General features: G+C 45.4%; 1 protein-coding gene across 7 annotated transcripts in view; it reads left to right on the top strand.

Moving 5' to 3' along the window:
- The window catches only part of POMGNT2 (protein O-linked mannose N-acetylglucosaminyltransferase 2 (beta 1,4-)), a 51,823-nt gene that overhangs the window by 21,574 nt on the left and 8,300 nt on the right, over positions 1–21,949 (top strand). For 2 of the 7 annotated variants that reach the window (XR_010946939.1, XR_010946937.1), the window contains exon 2: positions 8,552–21,810. The gene's annotated coding sequence lies outside the window, so the exon portion shown is untranslated. The remainder of the gene's footprint in view (positions 1–8,551; positions 21,811–21,949) is intronic. The other 5 variants (XR_010946943.1, XR_010946942.1, XR_010946938.1 and 2 more) reach the window with 5 other exon arrangements.

The raw sequence follows: 21,949 nt of genomic DNA, 5'->3' as shown, positions 1-21,949 counted from the left end.
ACACCTACCCATGGATGGTGGTGAGGTCAAATGCCTTGATCCATGTAAACAGAATCACAGTACCTGGCATGTAGTCATCGCTCAGTAAATGTCTGTGGTTATTATAGCCAGTGCTCGAAAGCATTTGTGACCAAGCCCAGATCTGAACCCAAAACTCCTGCATTCAAGTCCAAGCCTCTGAAAATCAAAAATATTAAAAAAAATTTTGAGGATACGTAAGAAAAAAAAGACTTTCAGAGGCCTCTACCCCCAAACTGGAGCCATTCTCATCTGAGAGTAGCCGAGGTGGGGGCTGGCGTTTGACCCTGGAGATCTGTGGACTTGGGCAGAGCTGGGCTTGGAGACCCCAGGGAAAAGGGCCAGTGTTGAAGGGAGTGCCCGAGGTGGTGTCTCCACTGGGTGGGCTAAGAGGGAGAGCTGGACCCTGTCCCACGGTGCCATGGGTGGTGGATGTGCGCTGGGAAGGCTGGGAGGGGCCACACAGTGCCTGCCGTGTGTCCCTCCCTTCCTGTGCTGAACAGACCTGTCCACATCAGGATGCAAAAGTGTTTGCTGGAAACTTGGGGCCTTGCTCACGGAGAGAAAGATTCTGGCTTGGTGTCCAGAGAAACTTTTCACACACACACACACACACACACACACACACACACACACACCCACACACACCAGCCAACCCACCCACCCACACGCTGGGCAGATTTCCCCTCCTTTCCCAGGCAGCCACCCAGACCTATTTCAATGTAAAGGGAAGCTGCTCTGAGCTGTGGCTCAGTGGCCTCTCTGTAGGTCGCTGGCCAGCTGCCTTCACCTCGATTACCCTCGAACTTTGTTTAAGCCTCACATGCAAGCAGTATGAAAATAAAGACCACCCAGATGAGATCACCCAAATAGAGGCTATTTATTCAGAGCCTGCTCTAGCAAGGGAGTTAGTACCATCACTTGCTTTCAGCAGAGACTCCAAGGCAGACTGAGGAGTGGGAAAACTTTCTAGTGGAAAAAAGGGAGGGCTTCAGGGGTGCCCTGATTGGAGGCCGTGGGCAGGGGGAGCTGCAGGTTGGCTAACTTGAAGAGGGACATCCTATGTGCTTGGTTAGGGGAGCATATTTGACTTTCTCTGGTTGGTCTTGAGTTGAAAGCGGGGACAAAAAATAGTGAAGCTGGCAGTTATGGTCACGTCCTGACCATTCTGGGCCGATTGCTACAGACATTGTGGTTTGACTTCCTGAGCTGATGGCTGCAGAGGTTGTGGGTCAGAGTTCTGTTGTCATAGATGTCTGGCCATTGTCTGTTTGTGTATTCAGTCTCTTAGCAGTGAGACAGTAGTAGCTCTGTTTCTTGAAAGGGGCAGGTTGAGTCACAAAGGTAGAATGAGTCTCATCCTGACATGGGAGCCCTAACTCTGCTTTGGCAGTGAAATGTGTTTCTCCACATTCCTCTCTCAACATTTTCCAGGGTGACACCTGTCTCAGTCCCACCTCTGGCTGAGTGTAGGTCCATCAGGCGGGAGGGAGGGAAGGGACACTTTAGCCAGAAGGCAGAGCAAGGGCTGTTAAAGTGAAAAATGGTTGAGTCCAGGAGGGGCAGCATCACTTGATAAGAGTATCCTTGGGAAGAACCGAGAAAAAGAGGAGAAAATTCAAGAAGTCAAAGGAAGACGAATGTGTTGGTGATCTTAAGAGAAATACCTGAATCATCTGAAGCCATACTCCCTCTTCCAAAGGCCTGAATCTTGCCCAGGACACATCTGCATTCCCATGCCTGCTGAATATGCCAGGCATGAAAGTTGATTATAGGCCCCCAACTGTCTCTCTCCCACACTAGGTTGGAAGCACCTTAGAAAGGTCGTAAAAGATCTAGAGAAAGGCACAGGGCCCAGATGGCTTTATGGGAGAGTGCTATCAAACCTTTGAGAAGGTTTGCTATCAAACCTATGTCAGTTGTTCCAGAGCATTAAAAAGATGAAAAAAATATATTTCCTGAGGCCTGCTTAACTTTAATAGTAAGGCAGCCATGGAGCACACAAAAAAGGAAGACCTTAGACCATATATCAATATATATGCAAAGATTCTAAATAAAATATTAGCAAATTAAACCCTATCATTCCTAATATACCTCAGCCAGATAGTTTTATTCTCGAAATGTAAAGATGATTCAGCATTAGAAAATAAATGAGAAAAACTGTATGTTCTATAGACATTAAATAAAATTCAATCCCTACTTTTGATTTTTGAAAAATTCTTTCAGTAAGCTAAGAATAAAAAGAAATTAACTTGAGTTAATGAAAGACATTTATCAGAAACTATTTCTTTAACCCTAATAATAGTCAGTGGTGAAACTCCAGAGGTGTTCTCTAATTACAGTCAGGAATAAGATGAGGATGCTTGCTGTTGTTGCTATTATTCATCTTTCCTCCAGAGATCCCAACCAAAGTAGTAAGATGACAAAAATAATCGAAGATAATATAACATGCACACATACATATGCACATGGTGCAACAAAAATGTAAAATTATCATTATTTGAAACTATTTTTACTTAAAAACTCTGATATGCATCTAGAAATCTATCTAGAAAAAAATCTAATCAAGAAAAATAACTCATTCTCAATAGCAGTAAAAATTGTAAAGTATCTTATAAAATGAGTTTGTTGAGTAAAACTTTCATATTTTACTAGAAGTTCTGAAAAAACAAATGGATTGATAAACCATATCCCTGAATGAGAGCACTCAATATTGCAAATGAGTCAAAATCCTACTAATTAATCTATAAAGTCATTACAATCCCAGTCAAAACACCAATGGGATTTTGAGGACAATGGGAGGGGGGTGGCATGCTTCATAGATTGACACTATCATGTGAAAGAAAAAGGCACAAAAATAGCAAAGAAGAGAATTAAAGTAGAATAAAAAGATGAGAATTTGCCCTACCAAATAGCAAAATAATAACGTAACTTTAATTAAAACAGTGTTATATTTATGCCAGAACTGAAAGAAAAAATCAGTAGAACAGAAGAGAGTTTACAGATGGACCTCAGTACATGTGGAAATTTAGTGTATTGCAAGAGTATACTTTCAGATCAGTTGAGAAAGAATAGACTGTTGACTAATGGTGTTGGAACAACTGATTATTTTTGAGGGGGAAGAATAAAACTTAAGTTAGATCCCTAACCTCACCAAATTCTCAAATATAAATTTTATATAGATTTAGAGTAAATGTAAAAGAAATGCTGTGTAAATACTAGAAAAAAACATAGGAGATTATTTCAATAATCTTGAAATAGTGACAGCCTTTCTAAGAAGGCATGAAACTCAGAAGAGTTAAAGGGAAAGATAAACAGATTTGACTGCGTGGAAATTAAAATTCTCCACTTGGCAAAAAACTCCGTAACCAAAGTCAAGAGACAAATGACAGGCTGGAAGAAAACATTTACAACATAGCTAACAACGAAAAGACTGATTACACTAATTAGATTCAAAGATCTCTAACAAATTAACAAGGAAAGAACAAACATCTCAAAAGAAAAAGACCACTCACAGAAAGTAGAATACAAATGACTAGTAAATAATTGGAAACATAACTTCATTAGTGATTAAGTGAGATGCAGTTTAAAAAATAGGTTTCCCTAAACCTTCCTGCACTGTTGGTGGGAATGTAAATTGGTGCAGCCATGTGGAAAATGGCATGGAGATTCCTCAAAAAACTAAAAATAGAGACTTATCCAGAAATATCCAGAAATCCCCTGGATATGGGATTGCCATATCCAGAAATCCCACTCCTGGTCATATATATGGACAAAACTATAATTCAAAAAGATACATGCACCCTTATGTTCATAGCAGCACTATTCACAATAGCCAAGACATGGAAACAACCTATAGGTCCATCAACAGATGAATGGATAAAGAAGATGTGGTACATATATACAATGGAATACAACTCAGCCATTAAAAAGAACGAAATAATGCCATTTGCAGCAATATGGTTGCAACTAGAGATTATCGTACTAAGTGAAGTAAGTCAGAAAGAGAAAGACTAATACCATATGATATCACTTATATGTGGAATCTAAAATATGACACAAATGAACTTATGTACAAAACAGAAAGAGACTCACAGACATAGAGAACAGACTTGTGGTTGCCAAGGGGGAGGAGGAGTGGGGAAGGGATGGATTAGGAGTTTGGGATTAGCAGATGCAAACTATTATATATAGAATGGATAAACAACAAGGTCCTACTGTATAGCATTGGGGACTATATTCAATATACTGTAATAAACCATAATGGAAAAGAATATGAAAAAAATATATATATGTATAACTGAATCACTTTGTTGTACAGCAGGAATTAACACAACATTGTAAATCAACTCTACTTCAATAAAATAAATTAAAAAAAAATAGGTCCAGAGGTGATTCAGATATTAGTGTTATCAAACATGGTCTTTAAAATTCCTGTGAATACTATGTTTAAGAAAATAGATGACAAAGTGAAGTTTTATCAAGGAAATGTATTTTTTTTTAAAGAGTCAGATGGAGATTCTAGGATTAAAAAAACATAATAAAGGAAAATTAAAGGGTAGGTTTAATAGCAGATTAGAGATATCTGAAGAGAGAAATAGTAAATAGTAAGCCAGTAGAGAATACCCAGATGAAACATGAAAAAAGGAAAAAAAAATGCAGAAGAAATTTAAGAGACATATGGGATATAGCAAAAGGTTTAACATATATGTAATTGGAACTCTGGAAGGGAGAGACAGAATGGCACCGAAACAATATTTGAAGAGAAAATAACCAAGTATTTAACCAAAAATACTGATAAAAGACATCAAACTAGATGAGAAGCATCAAGAAGCTCTATGAAATCCAAGTAGGGTAACTACAAAGAAAACCATGCATAGGTAAATCATAGTAAAACTGCTGTAAAGCAAAAATAAAGAGAGGGCTTCCCTGGTGGTGCAGTGGTTAAGAATCCGCCTGCCAATGCAGGGGACGTGGGTTCAAGCCCTGGTCCGGGAAGATCCCACATGCTGTGGAGCAACTAAGCCCGTGCGCCACAACTACTGAAGCCCGCGCACCTAGAGCTCGTGCTCCACAACAAGAGAAGCCACCGCAATGAGAAGCCTGTGCGCTGCAACAAAGAGTAGCCCCCGCTCGCCAAAACTAGAGAAAGCCCGCGTACAGCAACTAAGACCCAGTGCAGCCAAAAATAAATAAATAAATCAACTCCTTTAAAAAAATAAAAAAATAAAGAGAAAACCTTAAAAGCTGACAAAGGAAAAAAAACACATTCCCTTGAAAAAAGTAATGTTAAGAATGACAGGGCTTCCCTGGTGGCGCAGTGGTTGGGAGTTCGCCTGCCGATGCAGGGGATATGGGTTCGTGCCCCTGTCCGGGAGGATCCCACATGCCGCGGAGCGTCTGGGCCTGTGAGCCATGGCCTCTGAGCCTGCGCGTCCGGAGCCTGTACTCCGCAACGGGAGAGGCCACGACAGTGAGAGGCCCGCGTACCGCAAGGAAAAGGAAAAAAAAAAAAAAAAAAGAATGACAGCTGACTTCTCAAAATAAATAGTGGAAGTCAAAAGACATCTTTAAACATTTAAAAAAATTTAATTAAAAGTTTGAGTTAAATGTTAATTTAAAATTACATATGTGTGTGTGTATATATATATATATGTATGAATGTCTTCATTAAAAGACAAAGATGATCAGACTGGATTAAGGAAAATAAAATTTAATTACATGCTGCTTACAAGAAAGTACAAAGAGTGAAAAAGATATACCACTGCAAAAAGTTATACCACTTTCTTTTTTATATTCTTCAAAGTCTCTACACTTAACTCAGTGCATCTTGTTTTAGTTATGGAAAACAGTGTTTTAAAAGATTTATGGATGCCATAATAATTAAAGGCAGGAAAAGCTCCCTCATCTAATCAAAGTTTCTACATATACAGAAGCCTAAAAACATGGGGGAATCATCCCTTGTTTTTCTGGGGTGCGTGGGGCAGGCATTGTAGACAGACGCTGTGGGTGCGGGTTGGGCAGGCAATACTGGCTCGCACACAGCCCTCCCCACCATCCTGGAACAGAACCTGCTCTTGCTGAGGACCCCTGGAGCTCTGCTGATAAAATGACCCCTGGGACACAGTCTCCTTTCCACAAGGCTTATACTACTCAGGATGTACAAGTTTGGAAATAATAGGTTTTTTGAAAAACCTTTTGTGTTTCCTTTATTGAGGCAGTAATAATATGTTCATTGTGGGCAAAAGTAAAAGCCAGTATAAGCTAAAACAATTTAAAATTACCCTTAATTTCATCATCCGGAGAGCACCACAGTTAGCCTTTTGCTGTATCACCTTCCAGACTGTTTTCCCCGCATGGGTACATCAGTATGCAAAGTGAGGTCACACTGTGCGTATTGTTTTGGAACCTGCTTTTTTTCACTTGCCAATAGGTCATGAGTGTCTTGGTAAGAAGAGTATTTGGGAAATGACAGCAATTCTCACGGGAATCACAAGTAGATTGCAATGAGGTTGCTGACTCATCTGCCTTGGCCAAAACCACTTTCCTTTAAGTGCCTTCAAGATGAATGCAGACACTTTTAAATTATAGTTTTCTAGTTTTAATAAGCCCATGATTTTCTTTGTTGCCATGGGTGCAACAAAGAAATCTTGTTCAAGATTAATATATTTTATTACATTAGGGTGAGTCTAATTATACTAGTAATGTGAGCTAATTGCTCACTCTTTTAGATCATAGGGAAATTATTTTATGGAGCTTAAAGAGAATTTAGTAGTGCTTTTAGTCCAAGCCCCTATTTTATGGATCAGAAAATTGAGGTCTGTGATAGACAGAACTGGACTTGGGTCATAAAGCTTGGGCAAATGACACATGTTAAGAACGCAGAAATGGTTTGCACATTTTCCAAATGCTTTTGCCTTCTGGGAATAGTGTAACCAGAAATATATGAGAATGTTGTAACATTGTGACAAGATAGGGATGTGAACACCCAATTAAAGGCCACTCCCATCTGAAACCTCCTTTCCATTGCAGGAATCCGTGCAACCACAGTAGAAACTCCAGTCATGTGGGCTGATGACGGAATAGTATCCCTGGGCTGGTCTGGGGTCCAGTGAGGTTAAGGCTAATGGAAAGGAAAGAAGGAGGGTGTGCTGAGGATGAAACTGGGGAAGTCAAATTACAGTCAGATCCATGGAGAAGCCAGTGATCAGGAGCTTGTAACCACAGAAACAGAGTGGGAGGTGAGGGGCAAGGCGAGGTCAGAGGGAAAAGGTCTTGGATGCTGGAAGAATCTTTCTGAGAATGGTTTTCAATGAATTGTCCTCAAACAGCAGCAGCAGCACCACCACTTGGGCCCCATCCCAGAGCTACTGAATCAGAAACTCTGGTAAACAGCATTCTATTTTTTTTTTTTTTTAACAAGCCTGTTGGGTGATTCTGATGCACATTTAAGTTTGAGAACCACTGGTCCAGCACAGCGGTTGCACATTTTAAAATACCCATATCTGGGCCCTACCCTCCCTCAAACATTCTGATTTGACTGTTCTGGTCTGGGATCATTTCTGTCCCCCAAGGTTTCCAGGTGTTTCTAACGTGCTGCGGGGGATGAGACCCACTGATGTGGGCAAACAAAGAGAGTTGGACTGGCCCCTGCTGGGGTTTCCACTCTGGTTTCTCTGTGGTAACTTTCAGCTGGTACCCCCAGGGACAGATGGGTGACGGGGAGAGGGATGGCTTGTCTAGAAGCTTTTCCCTGAGGTTCTTGCCCTTTCCTGTGACTACTTTCCTTTAACCCGTCCTCCGCAGAGCAGCACAGGCAATTTTAAAGGGGATGATTTCTCTTTACAACCAAGAGAATAATGCAGCAATTACAAAGTGGCTTCTTGTCCTCCTGTCTCTTCGTCAATTTACTCCTGGCTCCTTCTCTTCCACTTCCTTCCAGGCAGATAGATTTTCCTTTGACTTAAATATGTGGGGCTATATGTAGTATCAGGGGAGAAGGAAGGAGGTATCCAGGGTGGGGACAACTTCCTAGAAGACAAACACCACTCTAATTGCTCTAATTGCATGAAGGTGGGGTAAAAGTGGTATGAAATCAACCATGCCAATAATGAGTGGTAAGTTACTCTGTGATTTGGTCTGCAACAATATACAAATCACACCATTTTCATCAAGGTAGAAAATATAAATTGAAGAAGATCTGGACACATTTCGTTATGGCTCAGTGTCAAGGACAATGAGTTATGCCAGCTCCAGCCAGCTGGTGCTCACTGCCTGTACAGGGTTGTTTGTGCTCATCAGCGTGCACACAGAATTTACAAATCAGGGTACACAAATATCTTGCTCTCCTCCAGCATTTTCATGTTCAGTAGTGATTGGTTGTAGTTTGTTTTTCTTAATTATTTGAAAATTCTGTGAAAACACAAGTACATCCCCGCCTCCCCCGCTCCCAGCAATCTCAGTGGACCCTCTTCTTCAGCAGCAACTGTACCGATCTCTCTCATTTTCTCTTTCTACTTTTTGATCTCCCCAGATATCTTCCACTCTCCCTGTCTTCATTCCACCTGGCTCAGAATCCCTGGAGAGATTCAGGAGGAGGCTCCAGTCTTCCGGGCTTAGGAGAAGCAATCATACCTCAGAAAGCAAGTGTTCAGAACAAAGGACAGCAGCCCGCAGGTTCTGCCCTACAACCTTCCTCCCCCGTTCTGACCACACTAAACACCCAGGCCTTGCTTCTCTGCCTTCTCTTCCTAGTGCATTTTGCTTCCACACCAGGCCTAAGCTAAATCCTCTCTCACTTCTGGGGATCCACGGAAAGAACCCCCCTTTTCCATCTGAACCTCAGAGGACAGTTTCAACTGCCTTACTAACAACTACACCCCATGAACTCCTATCTCATGAGCTCTACCCTCAGAAATATTTTGAGCTTCTGTCTCCTTGGTCGTTGGTTTATTACTATTCTGGGGCCAGTGACTCCAGCCCGTCCTCTGTCATCCAGTCCTTCTTAGTTTTTTTACAGTCTCTTTTCCTAGTTCTCAACAATGCTCAACAAATATTTATTGGCTGTTTACTACTTGCCAGACCCTGTCCCTGCTTCAGGGCACACAGTACAATGGTGAGCAAGACAGACGTGGTCCCTGCCGTGGTGGAGATCACTGTCTACTGGGGTCTGTTGACAGATGCTAATAAGCAAATACAACACAGGATGTGATGGGCATCATGATGGCACTAACCCAGACCCGGAGCTCAGGGATGTGCTCCCAGAGGGACTCCTATAGGAAGTGATGTTTAAGCTGAGAGTTGAATAATGAGTAGGAATTGGACAGATGAAGAGAGTTGGGGGATGGTGGTGAAGAAGAGTGTATCGGGAAGAAGGAACAGAGAATGCCAAAACCTGCCAATGAGTCAGAGCAAAGAGGTTGTTAGGAAATGGGAGAAGTTGTTAAGGCTGGAGCACAGGATAAAAGTGGGGAGTAATGAGTCCGGAGAAGTAGGCAGGGGTCCTCATATCGCCAGTTGTATTTGATATCTGCATATCAAATTACCCCCAAAGTTAGCAGCCTAAAACACCAAACATTCATTATCTCACTGCTTCTATGGGTCAGGAATCTGGATACAGTTTAGCTGGGTGCTTCTGACTCAGGGTGTCTCGTAAGACATCAAGGTGTTGGACCAGGGCCTGCTGTTTCACCTGAAGGCTTGATGGGGGTAGGGTTTGAGGGATGGGGAGATGAGAGTGGAAAAGGAGGCAGGGGTCTTGAAAACCAAAGGTCTTGAAAACCAAATTAAGAGTTTTGATTGTATCCCTTTAGCAGAGCTTCTCAAACTAATGTGCTTGAGAATCATCTGGGGATTTTGTGAAAGTGCAGATTCTGAATCAGTGCCTCTGTGGCAGGTCCCAAACGCCTAGATTTCTAATAACCTCCCACATGATACTGATGCTGCTGAGGACCATACTGAGTAGCAGTCGTAGATCCCTGCTGTCCCATGTGGTGATGACCAGCCACATGTGGCTGCTGACCACTTGCAATGTGGCTGGTGAGACCGAGGAGCGAGATTTTAAATTTTCTTTAATTTTAGTTCATTTAAACTTAAGATTTAAAGCATACTCAAGTTGTTTTTTAAAAATTTATTTTATTGAAGTATAGTTGGTTTACAATGTTGTGTTAATTTCTGCCGTACTGCAGAGTGATTCAGTTCTACATATATCTATATATATATTCTACTTAACATTCTTTTCCATTATGGTTTATCCCAGGATATTGAATATAATTCCCAGTGCTATACAGTAGGACCTTGTTGTTTATCCCTTCTATATGTAATAGTTTGCCTCTGCTAATCCCAAACTCCCAATCCATCCCTTCCCCACCCCGCTTCCCCCTTGGCAACCACAAGTCTATTGTCTATGTCCGTGAGTCTCTTTCTGTTTTGTACATAAGTTCATTTGTGTCATATTTTAGATTTCCACATATAAGTGATATCATATGGTGTTTGTCTTTCTCTTTCTGACTTACTTCACTTAGTATGATTATCTCTAGTTGCATCCATGTTGCTGCAAATGGCATTATTTCGTTCTTCTTTATGGCTGAGTAATATTCCATTGTGTATATGTACCACATCTTCTTTATCCATTCATCTGTTGATGGACATTTAGGTTGTTTCCATGTCTTGGCTATTGTGAATAGTGCTGCTGTGAACATAAGGGTGCATATATCCTTTTGAATTATAGTTTTATCTGGATACATGCCCAGGAGTGGGATTGCTGGATCATATGGCAACTCTATTTCTAATTTTTTGAGGAACCTCCATAGTAGCTGCACCAATTTACATTCCCACCAACAGTGCAAGAGGGTTCCCTTTTCTCCACACCCTCTCCAACATTTGTTATTTGTAGATTTTTGAATGATGGCCATTCTCACCGTGGTACCTCGGTGAGGTGGTGCCTCATTGTAGTAAAACATACTCAATTTGTTATTTAAAAACTTTAAAAGTATGCTTGGATTAACTTGAGTATGTGACTTGACCATTTCAACTGTAAATTTTACGAAATCACCATCTAGATCAAGTATTTCCAATGAGAATTTAGCATCTGAATTGAGAAGTACTTTAAGGGTAAAGTACACACCAGAATTCAAGGATTTAGTATGAAAAAAAGAATATAAAATGTCTCATTAATTTCTGTATTAGTTACGTGTTGAAATGGTATTTTGGATACTTGGGTTAAAGATAAATTATTAAGTTTACCTGTTTCTTTTAACTTTTTAAAAATGTGGCCGCTAGAAATGTAAAATGAAGTGTGTAGCCCGCATTGGTGGCTTGCATTCTATTTCTATTGGACAGCGCTGTCAAAGATGAAGGGAGCTATTGTTGCTTAGCTTGCATCTAAGGAGAATTCCTGGGAGGGGCTCGTGGTTTTTCCGCTGGAGAGTTGCTCACACAGTGAATTCTCCCATTCCCCACATGTGGGCACACGAAGGTGTGGGGAACTCGTATGATGTGTCCTGGGACACCACCCTGGCTGCTGGAGGAGAATGTTTATTATGAAGAGCCCTTGGCTCCACCTTTCCCTGGCCTGCATTGGTCCACAGGCTACGCCTTGCTGAGAAATGGTACTTATTCTCATTACCTTTCTAGCCTGGACAAGAAAACAGATGGATGTCTCTTTAAGACATGCAGCTCTAAGAGCTCAGAGCCCAGGCTGTCACAGCTCACTTGCAGGTTCACCTGTAACCATGACAACACCATTGACATAAGTTGCCATGGAACATAATTTAACCTGGATCAGATTTTTTTAAAAGAAAGAATGGAGGAACACTCAGCTTTGTCTCAGGGGACTATCGGAAATGGCATCTCTCATGATATGCGCTTAACTACCATTCTCATTTAATTACTTTTGCTTGTGATTTCCCTGGGGAAGCATTTCTGCCAGGAGCTATTTCCTGGGAAGGCTGGGAGTGTTTGCAGGGAAGGGTTGGTGTTAGGGAATCCAGTGGTTCAGTGACCTTGAGCTGGTCCCTGCTAGGAAGATTTTCACCACATCCCCTCAAGTCCACCTTATTTCCTCTACCTAAGCTTTAATGGGGGAAATATCAGACTTCTCATTACGTTTCAGAACTGGAAGGTGCCCAGACGGGAAAGTAAGATGAGGGGAGTACAGGATAGATCTGAACCCACTTGAGTTTAGGACTTGGGTCTATACAACCAAAATCAGGAGGCATAAAAAGCTGGGGGTGGGACGTAAGTAGAAAGAGATACAATCGAAGAAGTAATGGGAAGACACTGTGATATTAAATTTAAATAGGAAATATCAGTAACTCATTACAGCATTTCTTTTGTTTCTTTCTAAAAAGAAGTATGCGTTTCCTAGCTTTATTTGCTGCCAAGGTCTAGTAGCAGCAAATGGCCTTCATGCCTGAATTGTAGTCTCCAAATACCATTTCCCACTCAAACCATTTCCTCGAGAAATGGTTGCTTCCACACGAGAGGCAGAAAATGCGCCAGATGATGCCGGGGCACGTGGTTATGCTGGAAAAGGAAGAAGCTGTCAAATATTAATGGAACCATAACAAAGGCACCCAGGGGTCAACTTGAGGGTCTCCCACTGGCTAAAAATGGAACAATTTTACATAAGAAATTAATGCAATAGACTGAAATTACAGTTGACTGAATTAAAATCCATCAATTTATCATGATACTTACAAGAAGAAACCTTTACTCATCAATCTTTGAATGTTGCTAGGGTTCCCAACAAAGAAAGGGAAGGAATCAAAGCATTTGTCCTGTCTCTCCTGAATGAACTGTTGTTCAGGGTAACCGAATAGATGATGAAAGTTCTTTGTAGAGAATTCCAGCTAATGGATGCAGATGGAAGGATACATTTAGTAAACCTTTTAAAGTGATGTACTTAGGTACCAATCATTAATGGTTGCTGAAACCATTGGGTGAAATGTTGGCAAGGAACTTTATAAGATGTAGATTGGTTGATAACACCTGAATCCACTGATCTTAGCATTACTAAAGGTGGAACAACCAGACATACGTGCCAGAAAGCAATCTTTGTCCCTGCAGGCCAGAGACACCTTTCCCCTAACTAGAGGCAGCAGGTGGCTGAGGCTGGGAAAACTCCTCTGACCCCTCAGACGGTATCAGTGGAATCCCCCAGTGGCACTTGGGTATACCAAGCTGGCCAAATTGTACCACAAAGTGTCTAAATATTAAATGGTCATTGGAACCACAGCCCACAAAATTAGGCCAAAGACTAGTGTCATTATAAGAGAGCAGAAAGAGGGATTTGGATATAGAGACACAGACACGGAGGGGAGAAGTCCAAGTGAAAATGGAGGCAGAGACTGGAGTGATGCGTCTACAAGCCAAGGAATGCCAAGGATTGCCAGTAACCACCAGAAACCGGGAGGGAGGCATGGACTGGCTCTCAGACCCTTCAGAAGGAATGAACCCTACTGATACCTTGATTTTGGAATTCTAGCTTCCAGAACTTGGAAAGAATAAATTTCTGTTGTTTTAAGCCACACAGTTTGGGGTACTTTTGTATGGCAGCCCTGGGAAACAGGGATAAAAGATAGATGGTTCAGTAAGCATGCCTGCCTAAGCTCGGTAACAGCCCCCGGTTTGTTGTTCTACTTCTCATGTCAACTTGGCTGTAGAAGTGATGAGAAGAGGCTGAGCTGATCGTTGATGCAGAAGGAGACTTCATACATCCCCAAGGAATGGAATGATGGCTGCTACCAAAGATTGAAAAAGCAGGATGTGTCACTGGGCCCAGAAGTACAGGAGAATCCCAGGAGCCGTGCCGAGTCTGAGAAGGGGCCTGTAACCCTCGGAGAGTGGCAAGGAGGTGGTGGGATTCTGCAGACCACGCGTTCTAAAGACCACGCCTGCCCGCTCATCCACTCATGCAGGACCTACTGAGCATGAACCATGTGCCAGGCACAGTCACAGGCGCTGAAGCTGAAAAGTTGGGCAGGACAGCCTCCCTGCCCTTAGGGCGCTCACGGTCCAGTGGAGGAGCGAGCCAGTACCCAGTGCGCCACAGCACAGTGCGGTGAGTGCTGCACCCAGGGTGGGCACAGATCCACGGGAACACACAGGCAGGACACTGTGGCAGATTCTGTGCCTTCCTGCCTCCGCATTCCTCCTTCCAGTCAGCACCCTGGAGTTGCCTCCCTTTGTCATGACGGCATTGGGGGTGTACAGTCTTCGAGGGGCTGTAACCCAGGGGCCCAGTTCACTCTTATCCCGGGGCCAGTCACGTGGCCCAAACCAGTTGTACTTTTCCCAGGCCTCTGCAGCTTGGAGGGGTGACATGGGACAATGGATGGAGCCCACCTGTTCTGGGGACAGCATCTCGCCTGGATGCCTGGGTTGTTTCCGCGGTCCTTTTCCCACAGCTGATTCTCCAGCGTCCTGTCTGCACTCAGAGACCTCTTACGTCCCTGCAACAATTTTCCGTTTGTTTCTGCCAGTCAGCGTGGGTGTCTGCTATTTTAACTGAATCGGGATCTGAACACAGGCTTGGGCGAACAGGGAAGGAATGGGAGAACACCCAAAGAGGGTAGGCCTAGGAAGCCGAGCCCCAAAGCCCGAGAAGGAGCTGGCAAGGGGACAGAAGGTCAGGGGGCCTCCGGGGAGAAGGGGCCGCATGTGCGGAGACCTGGAGGTGAGAGAAAGCCTGGCTCAGTTAGGAAGTGCAAGCAGAGGTTGTGAGAAAAGATTTTAATGTTTATAAAACGGACCCCCAGGGGTCTGTTTGCTGCAACCCCAGAGCACAAGGTGTGGGAGGAGCACAGAGCTCTGTGGGTTTATCTATGAAGTCCCTTCCAGCTTCCAGAAATGAGACCCTCAGTCAACAGTTGAGCACCAGTCCTGAGCTGCCCTCACTTGGAAGCTGTGACTGCACCTGGTCACTCTCAGGGGGGTGTATTCAGTCGTGTTCCTGTTCCCCTGGGGTGGGGGAGGCAAAGCTGAAACGGAGTATGAGGTGATGGGTTGGAGGACGTGGGTGTGAGGATAAACACCAGTGCAGGCGCCAGAGCAGGCGGGATGACAGGGGGCACACGGCCTCCAGTGGCTGCACAGGCAAGAGGCGTGGGGTCCAGGTGCCTCTACAGGAGGCAAGGACCTTGGAATCTCCAAGGATAGGGGACCATCAGGTATCAGAGGACACAGCAGTGGGAGATGCACCAGCTCACATTCTGACAAGAAGCAATCAGAGTTGTGGTGTTCACAGCCCTCCTTCTTTTTCCTCTGGAAATCCTTCTCTGTGTCTGGGGTGCTCATTACCCAAATTCTGCCAACACCTGCCGTTTACTGCCTGCTGCCATCTCCTGGCGGCCCGTGGAACTACAACCACTGCAACCCTAGGCTTATTCTTCAGAGGATGAATAAGCTGTTGGCTGAGGCAGGCATCCAATGGGAGGGTGTCAGAGCCCGAAGGGGTAATTTTGTTCAGCCACCACATTTCACAGATAAAGAAACTGAGGCCCACCGGGGGCATATGACATATCCTGGGTCTTAGGCCACATTAGTGGACTTGAGCTTCTTCATCTACAGTCACAGATGATCTCCATGGCCCATCATCACCTGCAAACCTGGGGAACGGGCTGCCCCTGACAAGACGCCCTTAGAGTTTAACTACAGATATTATGGAAACTTGTTCACGATTAGCCTTGTGATTTTGGCTAGTTTATCACCCCAAACTCATTGCATTGTAAGGAATCTGAGCCCCAGAAGAAGATTGAAAGGACAAATAGAGACCTGGTTCCTTACCCCTCAGGGCAAGACTCCAACTTCAGATACTTCTAGCGTCAAGAGATGCAGGGAGAAGGAATGGGACAGAAGCTCCTGAAGGATGTGTCACTGCTCAGTTCCACACCTTTTAGGAAGCCAAGCCAGCATCCTGAAGGGTGAGATCGGAAAGTCCTTCTCATCTGAGTGGCCACAGGTCTCCTCCACTCTCAGTCACGGACACAGCCTTTCTCCTTTGAAATCCAGCCACACAGGCAAGTCTCTGACCCTCAGGCAGTGCCTGGTTTGTCTTGGAGGTAAACTGAAATCTTCATAGTCTATGGGATGCTGAGGGTGAAATGCAACTCTATTTCTGGCCATCTTTCCTCAGAAGTGCCAAAGTGCTGGAGCTGCCAGGCCAGGTAAGACTACGCCTTCCTCCTGAAACGGTTATAAATTGTGGGCAACAGCAGCCCCAAGGTGGCAGGAGTAAAAGGGGAGAAAAAGAAGAGCTTTCTGTGTTCAAAGGCTGATTTGGGGGCCTTGGGTATTACCTACCCAAGATGGGTAGTAAAGGCCTACAGGAGGAGCTTTAAAACTGTGAATATATTATACATTGTTGACCCCATAAAGGACTTACTATAGTCAGGTGTGTCTCCCAGGCTGAGACAAAGCAGGAATCCAGGAACTGGTCCATAAGCAGAACGTGGGTGATGTCGGAGGAGGGCAGAGTGATGGTGCCTACAGAGCACCTACCTGGACTCTTAATGCTCCAATACGCACCCATCCTACTGAAATGGCAGGTAGAAATTCGACCAACGGGTCTTTCTAGAGCATTGATCTGTGTCAGGCGGTGTTCTGTTTGCTGGGGAATCACGAGGAACAAGACGATTCACATGTCTGCCTCTTCTGAAGGAGAGAGAGAACAAACACTAGGGCGTGATAAATGCTAGGAAGAAAAAGAAACAGGGACCAGGGCTTTGAGAGTGGCAGCGGTCAGGGAGGGCCTCGTGAGGGGGGTGACAAAAGACCATGACACAGATGAAAGCACTTCCTCCCCGAGCACGTGTTCTCTAGTCCCGTCTCCCGAGGCAGGAGGATACTGTGCTTCCGCATCAGCTGTGGACCCAGCGTGGCACCTGGTTGGCACTCAGCGAGCGTTGGGTGGTAGGTAGCTGTCGCCGATGGATGGCCGGCTCTGCTTGACGGGCTTCCTCTGGGCTGGCAGCATATGCAGTGTGGCTACAGAGCCCAGAGGACCGTCTGGCTCTTGCTCTGAGAGGGCAAAGGAGATGGGCAGTAAGCCAGGGGGCTGTGGCCCCTGACTGTGCACACGGAGCTCGTACCCCCAGAATGGCCTTCCAACCACCAAGAGATGGAATCAGATTTGTCCTCAGCCTTTCAGACAAGCCATTCTTTTAAAAAGGAGATCTGGAGTTAGATACTAGATGTCCTCCCATGGCTTCGGGTAGCACCTGGCCTCCTATGTCAAACTTAGGGCAGGGATTTTCTCTTCTGAACTGTAACCATCTGAAAACGCTTCTGGAGCTCAACTTAGGCCTGTGAGATTGGGAGTCAGGCAGACGTTGGCTCAAGCCCTGTACTGTGTGCTTTTGGGTTCCTTATAGACCCTTTTTGAGCTCAGACCTGAAAGATGAGTATCCCAGGCTGAGGGAACAGCCAGTGCAAAGTTCTAGGGTAGACATGAGCTCACATGTTCAGGGAGCATTTGTGAAAAGGGGTAATAAAGGCACTTCTCATCTAGGGCTGCTCTGAGGGTCAGTGCAACCAGCTAGACCTCTGGCTTTATCCCCCAAACATGACTCAAAAAGGACATGATGCCACCCGGAGCAAGCCTGCTGATTCTCAGGTGGGAGAGACGTTAGGGGCCCCTACCCCAAGAACTTGCCTGTCCCAGGTGAGGGCCCCCCACCAGACTCAGCCTCCCCTGCTCTGCTTCAATCCTCCCTGAAAGTGGCCTTGTGTGTGCAGGGGGGTACTTTGAAAAATACTTACCTTTAGGTTTTGCTTTTACAACAGCAAAGAAAGTAAAAGTCACCGTGGAGCCCACATTCTAGAAATAAACTTCCTAATTCTGGGGTGTATTTTATTCCGGTGTTTATTATCATAAATATTTTTACATAGCTGAGAAATCACTATACTTTTTTTTCGTCTTTCTGCCAATTTGTCGATTTTCTTGGCCTGCCATTCCCCATGAAAGGTGCAACATATGGTAAAGGAATTTTCCTCCACGGGTGGTTTTGGAGCTAGTTCAAAAAGATTCTTTGGCCATTGTTGGCTGAAATATGCGGTTTTTAAAAAAAATAAAACCTGCTACTTAGAATCAGGGGTCATAAAACTGAACATAGTCCGGGAAACACAGATTGACTCTTGCTACAAAACCCCTTTCCCACAAAGGAACGCTGCTGGATGAGAACCCAAATGTCCACCACAGTAATCACGCCTCAGTGCCTCCTTCGCTCCTTTTTGCTTATTTGTACTTTTTGTTTTTCTGCAATGAACATGTAATGCTTGTATAATAAAAATATCTTTAAAATTCATTAAGATAAGGGGGGGAAAGGACAAATAAAGGCATTTTACGTGTAGCACACCTAGTGTGCTAGAGGATGGTAATGGATGCTTCATCACGAAGAGGTCTAGTGATGAAATAAGTTGGGAAACACTGAGTTAAAGCTAACTGGATTTCTTCCCTGCAGTACTTCTCAGAACCTTTAAGACACTGGAGGGTAGTCTGACCCTTAACAGGGGGCTGTACCCAGCAATATTACGGACAGTATCCGACCTCCGAACTCCTCTTGTGAGGACTATCTGTGCCCACTGATTGTCTTTGGGACGCGTTTTGGAAAACCCTTTTCCGAAGCCCGGGCTGCGCGCAGAATCGGACTAACGCCCCAGTCCCGTTAGGCCACGTTCTCGCGACATCTGCACGGCTGAATTTCGGGAAATTTGAGGCCGTGTCAGCTCTCAGAGCAGCGACGCTGCTGCAGTCTCACCGGCGGATTAAGAAGGGTGGCCAACTCCATTATGGATTTTATTATCAATTAGGAGATCTGGAGAGGAGAAAGACTTTCGGAGGCATCTGGTTGGTAGGATCACTGAGCCGTTTGTTTCAGCAGAGACTGTAGGCCATGAATAAACAGAAGACAAACGCCCCTGAGTACCAAGGGCATAAAATATCCCTGCAAACGAAACAGTCCAAAGGAGAATAAAGGGAGCAATGGGGAGTGGGTGCAGCAGGAAGGAGAGTGGCTGCCCGTATCCAGTGGGGCCTCACCATGGCAAGGGCTGGCCCTCCAACTACCAAGATCTGTATCTCTGCCTGGAGAGGCCAGAAGTGCCTAAGAGTTGACGGACAGCAGCCTGCAACCAATGAGAAGCTCGTCTGTATCTCCGGCAGGATGACTGAGGTGCAAAGTCCACACTGGCTCCCAGAATTCCCCAGTGGGCTGAATCTCCAGTTGCCCATAGTGGCCTCTGGTTTGATAACAAACGCTTTCTCAGCTGCCTTTCCTTCCCTGCCTCACTTTCCCCAGGAAACAAGGTTAAGTCCTGCAGGAATGTCTTTGCTGGTAAGATTATTAGTAAGAAGGCCTGCTTTTCCGGGTTGCCCTAATTCTCCAAGCCAAGATTTGCTGCACTCCAGCGAATGAAGAACAGTTCCGTCTTATTTCTGACAGAGGGCAGCATTTAGTTTTCTACCGCAGGGAGCTATGTTTCTGCGGGTTGCAAATGACTCCAGCTCAAAATAAAGAAAAACAAATTGAAATGAGGATTTTAATCACTGTGAAGGGAATGAAAGGCTGTGTCAGCGTTTCCATGGTAAGTGCCGTCTTTCAGGGATTTATCATCCCAGCTGTAAAAACATGCTTTATGCTAGGATTTGGCAAGAGCAAGGCTTCAGTCACTGAAAATGTATATGTTATTAAAGATTCTGCTTGCAGTCAAGTTGGAAACGTCACTCTGTACAAATGGCACAGAACGCCCCGGTGCCCCTTGGGGCTGCCAGCTGTGCTCGCTGCCTCTCCTGCCAGATGCAAGGCACCAGCTTGGAGAAGTGGCAGAGGCACAGCCCCTGGCCTTCTCCAGGGGCTGCTTTGCATTCCGGAAACGGTTACACTGAGGAAGGTGCCTGGTTCTTTGTGGAGGAAAAGTGGTGGTCCTTGTGGGGTCCTGTCTGTGTGGCTGTAGGTGACCCTCCTCTGAGCACTGGCTCACTTCCTCCGTCTCCCTCATCCGCGGTCCCAGGGCCACCGAGGGGAGAGAGGGGCGTCAGCACAACCACAACCACACAGGAGGCTTGGTCCCCCAGCTCATGACGCACAGACCCCTGACAGCATCACAAGTGGAAGAATCGCAGGCTGAGTTGACCAGAAACCTTAGACTCGTTCTGATTTTAGCTCGCAGCCTGAGCTCCGGGGTGTGAGGGGAATAAAGATCACGATATCAGCCAGAGAGGAGGCAGTTTGGGTAAAACAGAACCCAGTCTGAACCTTTGTCGCATCACCTCAAAGTCACCTCTCCTTGGTTTCAAACAGGACCGAATTTACAGAAACTTTGGCCTGCTCTTTATTTGAAACAGGCCGGTGCGGGCGGAGCGGAGCTGTTTACAATACAAGAGAAAAGGTAAGAGCAGGAGGGTAACTTTTTATGACCTGAAATGAGTCCTTAGTAAGTGCCAGTCGGTGTGTTCGTCAGGTCTTAGGGATCAGCAGTTGACTCTTCCCCCAACACAGTGGTAGGTACTGTTACTCCCATTTGAAAGATGAACAGATCGACATTCGGAGGTTGGGGAACTTGCCTTCACGGAGGTCTCAAGGAGAGCAGGTGGCAGGGTGGGGCCTCGAGGCCAGTCTTCCTGACTCCGATCAGGTCAGAATTCCCCTACCTTGACACCGTTCAGGGGCAGCGCTTTCGGATTCCCCCAGTCCATCTCGTCATCCTACCCTGGGTCATGGGCAGCCTGGCACAGTGCTTGGCATGTATGGCAGCCCAGCAGATTTCCTGCTGCTGGGACAGCTGATGGCTGCAGAGGGCAGGCCTAGGAGCACTGGCTAAACTCGAAAAGGGCAGACTTGTATTTTTGTTTTGTTTTTTTTAATTTTTTTTTTTTTGGCGGTACGCGGGCCTCTCACTGTTGTGGCCTCTCCCGTTGCGGAGCCCAGGCTCTGGACGCGCAGGCTCAGCGGCCATGGCTCTCGGGCCTAGCTGCTCCGTGGCATGTGGGATCTTCCTGGACCGGCGCACGAACCCATGTCCCCTGCATCGGCAGGCAGACTCTCAACCACTGTGCCACCAGGGAAGCCCTGTTTTTTTAAATTTTTAAATTTTATTTTTTTATACAGCAGGTTCTTATTAATTATCCATTTTATACATGTTAGTCCCAATCTCCCAGTTCATCCCACCACCCCCTCACCCCACCCCTGCCACTTTCCCCCGTTGGTGTCCATACGTTTGTTCTCTACATCTGTGTCTCTGTTTAGGGCAGACTTGTTTTTAATGCTAACATTTTTTGAGGGCTTGCTGTCTACCAGGCACAGTTGGAAAGCTGTATATATGTTATATATTTCATCTCCTTCACAACCACTCCAGCAACTGCCTGGGCTACATACCAGTATTGCCTCCATTCTACAGATGAAGAAAATGAGAAAACAGAGATTGAATAATTCGCCCAAGGCCACATGCAAGCCCGTAGGAGATGAAGGTGGGATTCCAGCCCAGGCAGCTTGACTCTCAAGACCAAACCAGGGAATGCTGCCTGGGGGAGGGGGAGTTTCCCCAGGCTCAGATTGTTCACTGGTAATCTGATCATAAGGGGCTGGGCTGGTCTTCAGGCCATCTGGTCCTACCCCTCATCTTCCTGTTGACCAAGCTGATTCTGCAGGAGGCAGGTGGCTGCTGTAGGGTGTCCTCCCTTCCTCCAGGGGGCGGAGCCAGGATGACAGCCTGAGTGACGGGACCTTGTGATGGAGCCCACACTGAGCAGGTAAGGCGGTGTCCTCCTGCACTTCGTCTCCGCAATGACTCAAGGTGAGACAGCCCCCGGGAAGCTGTGGAGGGTTGCATCCAGGGTCTGGGCAGGGCTGTGGCAGGCTGTCCTATGCCCCTTAGGCAATCCAAGTTATCCCCGCCTCCCGCCCATCTCTCAGTCTGGAGAAGGAAAAAGCTA

The sequence above is a fragment of the Pseudorca crassidens genome, chromosome 10 (assembly GCF_039906515.1).
Source record: "Pseudorca crassidens isolate mPseCra1 chromosome 10, mPseCra1.hap1, whole genome shotgun sequence".
Taxonomy (NCBI): Eukaryota; Metazoa; Chordata; class Mammalia; order Artiodactyla; family Delphinidae; genus Pseudorca; species Pseudorca crassidens.
Note: the sequence above shows the minus strand (reverse complement) of the source record. Positions and strands in the feature narration are given on the sequence as shown.